The sequence below is a fragment of the Belonocnema kinseyi genome, chromosome 8, assembly GCF_010883055.1.
Source record: "Belonocnema kinseyi isolate 2016_QV_RU_SX_M_011 chromosome 8, B_treatae_v1, whole genome shotgun sequence".
NCBI lineage: Eukaryota > Metazoa > Arthropoda > Insecta > Hymenoptera > Cynipidae > Belonocnema > Belonocnema kinseyi.
In genome coordinates this window covers 131281363-131296648 of record NC_046664.1, presented here as the reverse complement: position 1 = coordinate 131296648, position 15286 = coordinate 131281363, and the positions used below count along the sequence as shown (strand labels likewise).

At 36.3% G+C, this 15286-nt stretch overlaps 1 protein-coding gene across 6 annotated transcripts in view; it reads left to right on the top strand.

The window, feature by feature from the left end:
• LOC117178139 (protein germ cell-less) overlaps positions 1-15286 on the top strand; it is a 175267-nt gene that overhangs the window by 1222 nt on the left and 158759 nt on the right. The gene's annotated exons all lie outside the window — the stretch shown is intronic.

The following is a 15286-nucleotide window of genomic DNA, read 5'->3' as shown; positions in this document are numbered from 1 at the left end:
AAGAAGCGGTGAAAAATTGTCCACGTGATATATGGATGGCCCCAAACTTATTTTTTATCTTCAAAAGTCGTCTTGATTTGTTATCCGCAGTAATACCCACACTTACCCTATACCATCATTTGGAGCATACAAATAATAGACGTAGAATACAAAAACTTCATAGAAAATACGTGACTCACGAGTGACAAAGCCAGATAGACGTCGCAGCAGATTTCTGCATTGAAAAGAACTTTCGCCAGTTTTTAGCGTTAGAAAGACGTAGAAATTGGTTTTTATATTAGAAAAACGCGACGATTGGTTTCTGTAGTCCCGTGTCAAAGAAAGACGTAAAGGTTTAGAAATAAACAGACGTTCTAACATAAAAAAATGTTAAAAAGGAGATTCTATTTTTAAATAATATTCACAGCAAATTAACGGTTAATAGTTGTTAACTAATATTTAATATTAATATGTTACTCATAAATATAATTTAAGAGGTACCTTAAATATGAGCTTCTTATCTCCGATACAGGTGAAATATTCTAGCTCTGAAGTTTAGGACTTTATAAATTGATTAGAATCAATTTGAAATAATTAAAAAGACATTTACATATTAAACATTTACTGCCTTCATTATAAATAAATTATTTTGCTAGTTTTTATTCGTTAAAATGTTGAAATATTTACAAATTTCATTGGAATTCGTGTTTAAAAATTGGCACATGAAAACTTATAACCTGGAATATATTCTTAATTGACTACATTTCGGATCGCTACAGGGTGGGTTTTATAATTCATTTACTCAAGCTGAAGCATTCTTTTGCTTAAGAAAAATATTATAGTTTAAATTATTTGTAATACCAATAAGAGAAAGAGTATAAATAACAGCTAGAAAAAAATAAGCAGACGAGTAATTATAATTAAAACTATAGAGAGGCATTTTAATGTCCTTTAGAATATGTTGTAACTTGGCAGATCTTATCGGGATAATGTATACATTCATTGTAACTTTAAGGCCATGTGAGCGTAACCTGAAATGTTTTCTTTTTGCATTTTTTGCAAAACCCAACTTATATTCGTACAAAACTTGATATCGAGTTGAAAATTTGGGAAATTAAATACGAAGCACTAATAGCATATTCGGTTATCCTGCACTGGAGTACTCCAAGAGCTCTCCGACCGCTCTATCTTGCTTCTTCCTTCTCGCTTCGACCTACTTCGGTAAAGGTCGGAGTGTACCAGTGCAGGATAACCGAATCATTTGATTTCCCAAATTTTCGATATCGAACTATTCGATATCGCGTTTCGTATGAGCATAAGTTGAGTTTGAAAAAATTACAATTTTTTTTGAGGTGTGCTCACATGGCCTTAAGATGACTTGATCAGGGACTGTCTATGCACTGGGAAGTAAACAGCCGCGTACTATTATGATTATTAGTTCGCAGATCAACTGTACGCGCGCTGCTGGCGTGAGCGGGTGAACGGGGCTAGGGGAGATTTACTTTTGAAAACATTTGAACTTTGAAAACTGTAATGTGCGCCTGACAACCTGAAAAACGGTGCAAAACTTATTTCTGTAAATTTTCATTTGCATATTGCCATACGAAAGGATTAGTGCAAAATTATGAAAATTTGGTTCTAAAGGCATTTATAAATTTTGCGTTTTCGTCTTTGTCTCATATTTTTCAAATTTTACTTTTTTCATTTTCCTTAAATTATAGTAAAATAAAACACATAAAAAGAACTATACTTACATATACGCGCACTAACACATGCACATACGACCTAGTTTAAAGACCACTTGTACGCGGGGCAGGCTATTACCGTTTACTTTCAATTGCGTTGACCACCTCTGGACTTAATGTTATTGTACAAAGTCAGACGATTGACAAGTTGACAGAATGTACTATACTTTAGATGTTGTTATAAACAAATGAAGGCTGTAGCTTTATTTTGTAGAACGAAATTCAATACTTCCCCTCAAGCGTACAGCGTTTTAATTCTCTATTTTCAAATGTTCATTCCAAAATGGACAATGCACTTCTGATGCTTAATACCCGGTAATCCCTTTATAAATACATCAGCCATCATTTCGGCGGACTGTTGATAATGTAATAAAATCGAACCACGTTCGAGAGCTTCCCTGACAAAATAATGAATGGTTTCTTGAATTCCCAATCCGAGTTACATGCTGCCCAATCAGCATTTACAAACACTTCCAATTGACTTGAGGTCTTGTACGCGATACATAAGTGAGTGGGTCCACGTAGGTATCGCAGAATTCTTTTAGCTGCAGTCCAATGCTGTTTCCGGTAACATTTGTTGAATTGTTTTAGAAAGTTGACTGAAAACGCGATATCCGGCTGAGTTACAACGGCTAGATACATCAGACTTCCTATCAATTCTCTGAAAGGATATTCATTGGTTTCTTCAGTTGAGCTATCTTTGGCTTCACCGACTTTCAAACCTGGATCCATGTGTGTCAAAGCAGGTTTGGAATCTTCCATGCCAAATTTTCTTAAAATTTCTTCCACTTTTCTACTTTGCAAGATCTTCCTGAATCCATCCTTTTGGTGAAATTAAATTCTAAGAAAGATTTCACCCTACCTAAATGTTTTAGTTTAAAATGAGAGTTAAATGTTGCTTGACTTCCGAGATCCAATCAAGGTCCTTTGAAATAATTTACCTGTCGTCAATTAAAGTTTGCGACGACCATTAGTTTATCTTCTCGTTTACCAACTAGCATTCTTGAAGGTGTCCCTTTTTCACGCCACGTAACTCCTCCTTTTTGGCGAGACTTAGCAAAAGTTCTTCAAGAAGTTTGGGCACCTCAATGTACACCTCTTCGTGTAAGTCTCCATCCAAATATGCAGTAGTGACATGTAATTAACCTTTAGAGGACCGGAAAGCCAATATATTGGCTCACCTCCTGATCGAAACTTTTTCTATGATAAGTCAATGATATAAGATAACTTTTGGGCCAATTTTCTGAGGTCGATTTTCCTCTCAAATTGCCGGTCCTCTAGAGGCTAATGAACGATCATGTCGTTTTGAACATTGACAGCTATCCGGAGCCTTACTGAGCTGAGTCTAACCACACGGGGAAAAATCTAATTGAAATCTATCCCAGTAGGACACTGAGAATAACCCTTCGCGACCAACCGGGCTTTCCTTCGTTCTAGATTCCTTCAGCATAAACTTGTTTCTGAGTATAAGTCTACATCCTATTACACTTCGCTGTTCCGGTCAATCAGTCCTCACCCATATTTTTCAGGTACATTTCGGATTTCAGCTGCATCAAATCCCATGAATTCTTCTTCGCTCTCAAAAAAGACATAATTTTCTTCCTGCTGTACTTCGTTGATTTAATTTACTGCAATTTCATCTCTTCGTGGAATAATATTGTATTCTACTTCCACCCATGTCTTCTCTTTTGTAAGGATTTTATCTTCCCCTTAACGTTTATTCTCTTGTTTTCTGTTGACATCTTCGTCCGAAACAAATTCTTCGTAGCTCTGCTTCGGCAGACATTTGGTGTGTGAGAACACATCTCTAGTAACTTGAAATTTTCTTTTGCCTGTGTGTGCGTTGATAAAATTGTTCCTTTCCAGGTATCTTGTCCAAGTAATGACCCGATGCTCCCAAATGTTTTAAAATGCTTGGTACTTGGTAATTTTCCATGACATATTGCGAATGGTATTTTCTCACGGAGATTTCTAGAAGGACACCTGTTTTTCAGATATTTTCCCGTTGCCACAGCCTCTGCCCAAAAAGATCGAGAAAGATTTGATTCTAACAAGAGGCATTTGGCCATCGCTACTGGGGCTCGGTTCTTTCTTTCCTCGCTGGGTGATTATTACTTTGTTATAACCTCCCCCCATCTGTTTGGGATGAGGTTTATTTTCTAAATGTTCTTCGCATTTCTCCAATTCTTAATTGAATGAAAACCAGGATTCTTCTTCCGTTCTGTCTAGTTGTACGTATGGATCATCTTGACGTTCTTCCTCATTGATTTGGCTTTCTTCTTTTTGTGCCAGTTTTTATTTTTTAACTTTCATTTTTACGATTTCCTTAAAATTCTGGTTTGTCTCCACGGAACCGCCTTGATGTTTTTGGTTTTTATCGAATCCGGAACCGTGTGATAATTTTTGGTCCTGTTCTTCATTTCATCACAGTAGGTATCGTGAAAAATGTACAGTCCCACCGGAACCATCTTCTCACAATGACGTCATTGCCATATTTTGATCTTTTACATCTTTTTCTTGTATAAAAAAAATTGGAAAATTCCTAACTCTAAACTTTAATCGTTCTTCTTCCATATTAGTATCTTCCGCCGACGTTCTGCTTTCTTTGCTTCTTCTTGTTGTAATGTGATTTATATCTAAATTCTACTTTTTATTTTAAGTAAAATTCTGTCTTGATCTCTTATAGGCGTATTTACTTTTTTCCAGATCTAATCTTTTCATTCACAATCTAATAACCGTATTTTGTTTTCAAATTTTAAATTATTATTTACAGTCAGTTCCACAAGAACGTCGTCAGCGCCACCAGAAGACCGTGCGTTCGAGAAACAAATTATCTATGGTATAGGACTCAGGGAAAGTTAGTCTAAGATTCTCAGATCAGTGTAGCCTACGCGAGTTGGTTCGAAGCCTTGTTTCTGTGCACGCATCCTAAAGGACCCATAATGACTTTCTCAGCGGCTGCGCGCTAAATGAGAAAGTCAAAGGACTTTGTAAGAAAGTGGGTGAATCGTTATAAAGAGGTAGGGACCGTTGACGATTTTCCAAACAGGGGTGAGACGCGTGTGACCTCGAAAAAGGAGGATAAAGTCATTATCAAGCTTTTTGAGAAACACCCCACCTATAATTTGCGACAAGCCCAAAAAGTTTTGTCAAGAAAGGGAGTAAATATAAGTCTACAGACGATACAACGCCGTTTGAGATCTACCGTCTATGGATGGAAGAGCACGGTGCTGAAACCGTTCTTGAAAGTGGAGATCACTGTCTTGAACTGGCTCTCACGATCCCCAGACGCAAATCCCATAGAAAATGTGTGGTCTACAATGAAGCAGAAGTTTCATGGAAAGCGTGTCTTTAACATCAAACAGCCGAATCGACACCTGATTGAGATTTGGAGATCCTTACCCTGCAATATGGTCGAAAGCTTGGTGGTAAGAATGCCCCAACGCTGCCAAGCTATGATCGATAATCATGGGGATTGGACGCCATACTAAGTAAATACACACAGTTCAAATACTCTTTTGAACCTCTGTTGCTGATTTTCATAAATATCTGTTTCTTTAGGAGAAATCTTGACGGTGCACTTGTGGAACTGACTGTAAATGCAAAATAAAGTTTGACTTTAATTAAATTCCAATTCAATATAATGGTTCTATCAGTGAAATTCCTGAAATAAATACTAATTACAATTGTTGTGTCTGTGAAGGGTACGAAATTAATTTTTCCATACTGTATGTAAATAAGTGGGAAATATTTTTTCTAATTGTATTTGTTCTGTATCAAATTCATGTTATAATCAGTATATTTCCTAATCCATAAAAGAATCTTTTTCGTCTCCTTTAGACTCATTCTTGAGTTTTTATATTTTCTCCAATTCCCTGCGGATGGTTGCCTATTTTGTATCCACTAATTGTCGTAACTTATGTATTCGCACCATTTCTTCCGTCTGTTCCTGTACTGTTTCTAATTTCTGCTGTCTTTGTTGTCTTATCTGAAGTGTTGTGTCCACCAAGCGTTTAGTCTCTTTCGGTGTTGCTCCCACTCTAATCTATTATTTTTTCATTCCTCTATCGGCCTTTCCTGTTTCGCTTGCATTTTTTTTTCAGATTGTTTCCTCTCTAATTTCTTCGATTTTAACCCTCAAATGTTGTATTAGTGCGAATTTAGACTAGCAAAATGTTTAAACAAGTGTCTTGTCACTCGGTAGATAGAAGGTCTCAACCGCCACGTTAAATATGTCCCTCACCTACTGAGTTATGCCAGGTCAGGCCCAGCGGTATTCGCCTTTAACTGCTTGTTACGTTTGGTTTGAAAGTTGCGCTTGGTTCGAAATCGCACTAGTTTGGTAGTTTATGGTTGCAAAGTGGTTGCTTGAAAAAAAATGGAATTTCGCCAGATAATTGTTCTTTCGATATCATTTTCTCTAAAGCTAAGTAATTTTACATGATAATTTTTATTTTTAACATAAATTCTCAAGAAATTATACCTACGTGTTAAATTTTTAAGAAGGCTGGCCATTGTGTCAAGGGCCTAATTTTGAAAATTCTGAAAGTTGACCCACCAGCGCCATAAGTTTTAGAAATGATTCGCAAAGAAACGAGAATAAAATGTGCGTTTTCTGAGCCAGAGCGGAGCGGGCGCGTACGCGAATGACGTGTTTGAACTGCCTCAAGCGTATGTGTGACAATAATCGTGATTCAGTATACACTGAGTGCATTACTTTTATAGAATGAAGTTTAGAGTCACTTTCACAATTAACTTTGTATTATCATTTGATAATAACATTTCAATAGTGGGACGATGGTCGTGGAGGCTAAAGCGTAGGCTTTGGACCCACTCCTTCGGCTTGCGGGTTCGATTCCCGCCTCGCACCCTGAAAGAGTCTCGGCGGTTCATGCGGTGAACACTAGCCTAGCAAGGGAGTTGTTCATCTCCGGAGAGTCGCGGGACAGGTACCTCTAGAGAAAAAGGTTAGGTTTTCTCTAAGTACTTGAAGCTGTTGCTCTTGGTGGTTCGGAACCCCCCTTAAACTGCAGGTCTCCCTTCCACCACCAAGTAAGTGTGTGGGGGTTGTGCAAAGGAATAGAGAAGAAAGTGGAAGAAAAATTTAAACCCTTAGGGGACACATTAGAAGCTTCCATTCCAACTAGAACTAATAACATTTCAATATTATTAATGTTTAAATAATGAACAATATTATTGTCCATAAAAAGCGTATATGTGACGAACGTCGTGATCCAGTATGCATTGAGTGCACTATTTTTATAGAATAAAATAAGAATTAATTTATTTGTACGTGCTCCAAATTACCATATTTTCATACAACCATCAAAAATATTTAAATGTTATTGGATGTGTACGTTTTTGATCATTACTAAAAAAATCGAAATTTTTTGAAGAAAAAAACGACACTTCAGAAAATTTCGGTATTTTTTCTTGCTATTTCAAAAGTATATATAATATTTATTTATATTATTATTGTATTTCGCAGTAATTTTTACCCCGAAAAAAGTATCTTATAAGTTATATTTACTTTATTTATGCACGAATTATTACACAGGACCAAAAAATTTTGAGAGTTTACTGGGACCTGAATAGTAACTATATGTTTTTTCATCCATCCTTCCTCCATTCTGCCACCTAGAAAACTCGAAGCCACCAATCCCAAGCCTACAAACCCCAAGCACACATACACTTAGCTCATAAACCCTAAGTATGCCAACTACAAGTCTATAAATCACAATCTCAGAAACCACAAGCTTATAAACCTCAAACTCACAAACCCGATACTCACCCACTCCAAATCCACACACGCCAACCCACGAATGCCAAACCCACTCACTTCAAACTAACAAACCCCAAACTAACTCACTTCTAACCCACACCCCCCAAACCCACATTCCACAAACCCACTCACTTCAAACCCACATACCCCAAATCTGCACGCCTCGAACCCTTACACCCTAAACCCACTAACTTCAAGCTCTGCACAAACCCACACACCTCAAACCTTTACACCCCAAATCCACCAACCTCAACCTCTGCACACACACCAAGCCTGCACACCCTAAGCCCACTCGCTTCAAATCCACACACCCCAAATCTACACAACCAAAACTCACCAACTTCAAGCCCATGAAACCCAAATCTCCACAATCCCTCGAACCCCAAATCCATTCGCCCTAAACCCTCAAATCCCAAGACCACAAACCCCGACCCACACACCTCACACTCACACAGACTAAATCTATACAAACCCAACTGTTACGCCCTAAACCTTTATGTTCCAAGCTCACGAACCTCAAACCTACTGCATACTCACACACCTCTAACCCACATATCCTAAATCTATAAATCCCAAACCCTTACACCCCAAACTTACTTATTTACTTACATTATTCTCGTAGAACTGATTGAAAATAGAGTATTAGTTTTCTGTCGTAAACGTGAAGCTATGTCCATGAAAATATTTTGTCTCTGCAATATATCGTCTGAATTGATCGTCAATTGTTTATCGTCCATAGTTACAGTTAAACGTCAGTCTCTTGTTCTATGTTCTGTCATTGAGTTTAAACTTGGGGTATTTGGGCTGGACTGCTATGGACCTAATTTTTTCTTTAGCTTAGATTACGTATCACTTTGGACTAAAAAAATGTGTTTAAATTATTCAGAAGATTTCTGTCTTGTTTGTGGAGAATTTGTATTGAAAAAATACCAAAAGGTTTTTTTCGGAGCATTATAAAAATATTTATAAGTCTTGCTATCCGATGATTTTTCGAGAGCCTGAAAATCATGAAGACGACTGTTATTTCTGTTTAACTTATCCTTTTGAATTTAATTTAAAGGACAGAGCTGATATTGTATATCCGTCGGTCGCTTTCGTCACAATGCCAATGCGAAACAATGTGTTGGAAGCCCTTGTTGATAACAGTACAGAAGAAAATTAATGGATGCAAGTCGATGAAGAAATAACAGAAGTTGATAAGTCGTTACATAATGAAGATGAGCCATTTGATCTTCCAGAAATCGACAAAGTAAACTCCAGAGGAAACGGAACTCCAGCTGGAAAAAATTAAAAAATTGCTACTTTGTTTGATTAACAAGAACTTAACGATCTTGTGAGGAATTTAGGTCTCTCAAAAGAAATCGCTGATCTTCTCGCATCTAGGCTCCAAAAAGAACATTTTCTTGAATCAGAAACTAACATAACATTTTATAGATCAAGAGGTGAAACTTTCAGAAAGTATTTCTCTCATAAAGAGCGATTAGTTTAGTGTAACAATATTGAAGATTTGATTTCTGAATATGATTTCGGCACTTATAATCCTGATGATTGGCGAGTGTTCCTTGAATCCTCAACAAAAAGCTTTAACGCAGTTCTGTTGCATTACAGTAATAAATACGCATCACTTCCTGTAGCTTATTCCAGAAGTTTAAAAGAGAGCTTCGATGATATTTGATTTTTACTTTTTAAACTAAAATATGATGAACATAACTGGCAGATATGTGGCGATTTGAAAATAATAACCATAATTTTTGGATAACAGAATGGGTTCTTTAGATTTCCTTGTTTCTTATGGGAATGGGATAGTCGTGCTCGTCAAAATCATTATGTAAAAAAAGATTGGTCGATTCGGCAAAGTTTGGTACCTGGTTCAAAAAATGTTTTAAATGATCCGTTATTACATAGTTCAAGAATACTTTTACCACCATTACATATAAAACTAGGTTTGATTAAACTCTTGAAGTTGCTGCTTGGAAAGGTTTCAAAAATGTTGTTTCTAAATTTCTAGACAATAATAAAGATCCGAATTACAAAGAAGCTGTTGATGAAATTCTGGATGCATACAAAAATTTGGGATGTTTAATGAACTCTAAGATACATTACCTTCATTCTCATCTTGATTTTTTTCCGGAAAATCTTGGGGACTATAGTGAGGAGCAAGGTGAAAGATTTCATTAGGATCTTAAGGTCATGGAACAAAGATATCAGGGTGTTTGGAACGAACATATGATGGCAGATTACTGTTGGAGTCTCAAACGTGTAACTAAAATAAAACATAAACGAAAACATATCTGAAGATCTTTTGGAGATAAAAAAAACACGTTATTATGGAAAAAAAGGATAAACATTTGAGAACAATTGTCGTGAGAGGCAGGGGGACTTACGTTAAACAAGCACTAAGAAAGGTGGGTCTGTTCGTACATTTTTATAATTATGAAAAAATCGGAAAACCCCCGGGAATTTTATTTGTGAAAAGGGTTTTTTTTTTGTATTTTATCGAAAAAACGACTTTTTCTACCTTATTTTCTTTTTATTCCATTTATACAGTCTCAATGCTGCGTCCTATGTTTATCCTATTTAACTATTTTCGCCAACCTTTGTAAACGTTGCATTGTTTCTGGAACGTAGGTGGATAAAATAAAGTTATAGTACAAAGAGCTGTATAACTTGCCTCAAGCGATGGATGTCGATTAGATCACTTTTTGGTACACGCTATTTCTGCTTCGGGAAAAACATATGAGAGCCTAAAAGAATTTGTAAGAATGATACTCATTCTTTCCCATGGTAAAGTTAGTTCCAATAACAGATAGTTTGCTCAAATCTGTCTGTAATGCACATTCCGTTTACGATGTTTCGAAAAAAACTAAACTGGCTGCAAATAAAAAAGATTTAGAGGAGAAACAAGCATAAGAGGTCAAAGACCTTGGAAATGAAAAAGACCAATTCTGAAAGTAGCTGCGGAGAAGGCAGAAGATATACAAGACAAAATGAATGTTCTGAAAGGATGCCGGCTTGTGGCATAATGCTTAATTGATTTTTGATTATATAATATATATGCGCATACGTATAAGTATATTATACCTATATTTTATTATTTCATTCTTCAGACTTTAATAAAATTTGAGCAACGACTTGTAATTCTGGCTGCATAAATTAAGAAATATTTATTTTACGTGTTATAAAAGTTTTATTACATTTACTTTCGATGAATATTTATCACTTCAGTCTGTGATTAAAAAAAAGTTTGGTACGTGTAAATAAATAATTTATTTCTTTAAATAATACATTTTTTCTATGTATATTATGTTAAAATTCCTATTTCTATGTATACATGGGCTTTGAAAAATCACAAAAAGAACTCTATAAGTTGATCAATGGAAGAAATTTAACCGAGAAAAAAACCGGGAAGTACAAATCGCCTAATCACTGAACACCCTGGTATTGGCTTTATAAGATTACAAAATAAAATTGTAAATATACAGCGACTAATCTTACATAGCACTGTTAATTCCGTTAAGTACATTGAGTGCCTAGTCTTGTGGTTTTTGAGCTTAGGATTTGTGAGCAGTAACATCGCTCGTCTCTGCCTTTGGCTAGTCTCAATAGCAGAGGACTGAAATCCCCGCTCCCAGTCTTATCACGACCGTCACCCAATCCTATTGCTCATCCCTCTTCTAAACGAGGGCGTCCTCTAGCGTTTATCGTGTGCTCTGCATGCAGGATACCTCCAGCACTGAGGTTGAGCAATACTGGCATCATGGCTATGACTTCTTGCCCATGTAGTACAGGTACTATGTAAACTCTCCATAACCTCACAGCAACTGTGTTAGGTAAAACGTCAGTTGACCTTGGACCCGCTCCAACCATGACCGGATTTGAAGTATAAGCCGATGTGTTCAACGACCGTTTTCCCTCCGGTTCCACTGCAACTACCACTCTTTCACAGTCTTCGCTCGGCGGTCGTTATCGTGCCCTCGAACACCTGTACGCCCGCCAAGGTACTTCTGTCGCTTTTCTCTGGCGAGCATATCTATGGGTATGCCTCCGGCGATGACTATCACCGCAAGTTCCGAGACAGAGTACCCTGTCTCGAAGGTAATCCTCCAGGACATTGTACAGGTACTTCGGCACGTCGCCGAGTTAAATGCATTTTTTACGCCCAGCACGACGATCGCGCATATGTCCCACCTCTCGTGCAGCGCATTCCAGGCCTCATGAACCTGGCCTGTAACCTCTTCCGTTCTCATGAGTGTGGACTTGCCCTCGCTGAAGACGTACTGATCGTCTGCCACACCCATGTCGGACTTCAAGCCGGTCCTTAATCTCTTTCGAATGGGCTGTTTAATGAGTTTGCCCATTGTATGAAGCATGCACAGCGGCCTGAAGGGTCTGTGGGTATGTGGTTCATAGGCTTAAGGTTGGTGGGTTTCCGATGTGTCGATGTGGGGTGTATGAGTTCAGGGTTTGTAGATTTGGAGTGAGTGGTGTGGAGTCGGTGGGTTTAGGGTGTGTGAGTTTGGAGTTTTCAAGGGCTTGAGTTTGGTGGGCTTGGGGTGTCAGTGATAGGGGTGTGTAGATTTGGGTATGTGGGTTTGGGTTTGTGGGTTTGGGGTTTTTGGGCTTGAAAATGGTAGCTTTTGGCATTTATGCGTTTGGGTGTGTAGGTTTTCTGGGTGGTAGAATGAAGGAAGGATGGATGAAAAAGTAAAGAAACGAAGAGTAAAAAATATGTTAATCTGACGTTTTTAAATCTGAAGCTTTTTAGTCTGTTTTTTCTTCAATTTACTCTAAATCCTGACGTACTGCACAATTTTGCGACCGGATTTGAGTTCAGCGACCCAAAAAATATATACTTCACCTATTCAGATCAAGTAAACTCTCACCAAATGTTGTGCTCTTGTGTTATCATTTAAAAATGCGATATCCCAATTCACACTAGTGTGGCACATACGTATGCGCAGATGGAGTGTGGCCTTTGAGGGTTAATTGTTATCCAGAAATCTGTCTGTTCTCCGTTTATCTAATTCTTCTTCTCTCACCTTTTTTTCCTCGGCTGTTTCCTGTCTACCTAGGGATGGCTGGACTAGGTCGATTATGCTTATTCACTTGTGACTTGCTATCTCACCAATCTTTTTTTGTTTTGTTTGTAGCATCTGTTACAGATTAGTGTAATTTTCTTCTTCTCGCTCATTTTTCCTGAAATCAATTGGGTTTCACATGCATGTCATTAAAACAAAAGAATTCAATCTATTTTTGAATATTAAATTTTTTTACATCCTTGATATTCCAATTATTTTATGATTTTCCATTATTTGTTTTTATTTTATAAATTGTAGTTGAAATTTTTGCCTTATTGAAAAATGGTCCTTTGAAATTTGTATTTAATTTTTAGGCTATTCCTTCCCCTTTATTTGACAATGTTTTATTACGTTTTAGAACGTGTTCACCAATTTTTAAATTTATTGACCTGCGCCTGAGATTGTAATATCTGGATTGTGTTTCATTTGCGATATCTAAATTTTGAGTAATTCTCTAATTATTTTCAATTTTCTCATCCTTTACACCCACTTTTTAGATTTTTGAAATTCAATTTTTCTTCTGTCATCTAAATCTTTATTTAATGCTTGAATTGGTTGGAGTTCTCTATCTACATTAAAAACAGCTGATGGGAATCATGTCGAAGAATATTTACTGGTATTTACCGCAAATTGTAAATCGTTTAAATTTTCGTCCCACGATTTATGGTCTTTCTCTAAATACGCTTTTATTACCGTTTCAATTGATCTGTTACATCTTTAATTGGATTTGCTTGTGCATGATATTTAGGGGTTTTGCATGTCTTATTCGAAATGCTGCATTTAAATTAATTGTTAATTTATTTACGTGTTATATCCCGTTATCTGCGAACAAAATTCTAGGTATTCCCTATTTTGAAATTATACGCTTGTGTAATTCTTTGCTTTCTCGACATTGACATTGACAGTGGAACCATCATCTGGCAAATTTCGCATTCTTTTACGTATTTTAATCTTTCATGTCTAAATGTGCTGCTTCTTTATTATCGTGATTTTCAATAAAAACCTATTCTTCTAATTCTTTTGGTACTGTTAATTTCCACTTTTTTCTATCTAAATTCAAGCTTTATTTTAAAGGGTTGGGTCTATAAAAATATAATTACATGCCGCGTATTCTCCAGTTTGGATTTTCTTCTGGTTTATTTTTAATATGTATCATTTTATTTTTATACCAATTATCCTTCATTTCTTTTAATTTTTTTCCCCTCGGTTTCTATGATTCCGGCTAAAATACTTTAAATATTCATTTCATTTTCATTTGACCTTGATAACGCATCTCGGACATGGCTTAAACTTCCTTTTCTGTACAGAATTTCGTAATCGTACTCGAACAATTCTAAAGTTCATTATGAAGTCATTTCAAGGCAATGTGATCTGTAATAACTTTAAAAGAATAACCATCTACATACGGCCTGAACTTTCTAATGGTCCAGACTACTGCCAAACATTCTGTTTCTGAAGCAGAATATTTACGTTCCGCGCCATTAAGACCTCTAATTCTAAAACGCTGAAATAGACTTCCAAAATCAGGTTAGCCTAAAATTGGTGCTGTTGTTAGTAAGTGTTTAATAGTCGTGAATGCCTGTTCCTATTTTTTCAGGCAATTCCCACATCACCTCCGTTTTTAACAGCTTCTGCAGGGGTTCTATAATTCCTGCAAATTTTGAAATAAATTTCCTGTACGAAAATCCCATTCCTGTCAATCTATGTATTTGTTTAACCCTTGTGTGACCACCAAAAATATTGTACACTAACAACCAGCCGGGTACCCGGGTATCCAGGTACGATTTTGGAAGTAAAATTTTTCTATACCTGGAAACTAATACATAAACTAAATTGATATTAGTTTATTAATACTTTAATTAGATATTTTAATAGAAATATAGTTATATTTTAATGTATGGTGACTCATATAAGTCCTGAGTAAGGTATGAAACGCCGGCAGCTTCAACAGTCGCGCAATCGACGTTCCTGCTGAGAATCAACCACGAGACATCAGTGGTAGGAAAGTGGGGATTGGATTGTGCTATATTTGCAATAAATAGGCAATCAGAAAACTTCGAAAGACGAGGAAGAGTTGTGTTTCATGCGAGACGCCTGTTTGCGGTGAAGACACTGCAAAAAGTACGAGATGTTCGGAATGTTTGTAGTGAATTATAGTTTTGAATGGTGAATCAATAATTTAAAAAATGCTTCTTTGTATTTTAACTTTCTTTTGTCTAAATTAGTTTAATTTTTTTGCATTTTATGTAATGATAAACAATTTTATGATTTTATTTATAAACACTTTGGCACAAAAGTAATAAATAAATATTATCATTTTCATAAAATGTCCTCAATAAACAATAAAAAATTAATGATATTTATTGTTATTCATTTGTAAGTATTTATTCTTTCCTATTTTATATTTATTTTTAGTTTTTATCACACGAATCCTAATATTTTTGTATGTGGGTACCCGGGTGGTACCAGCGTGTTTTTTTTCAAATCAAAATTTTTTTGAGAAAAATTATATAAATAAAAACTTTTAATGCATTTTTCTATATAAAATTAGCCCTATCATGGGGATCCGGAAGGATTTTAGCCTATCTCTTCAGGGAACAAAGGGATATACAGTCTGTCAAGTTAAAGCGTGGGTGGCTTTACTCGCAGTCGGTAAGGTGTATCGACATGATTTTGGTGTCAAAATATTAAGAAGAGCTCCC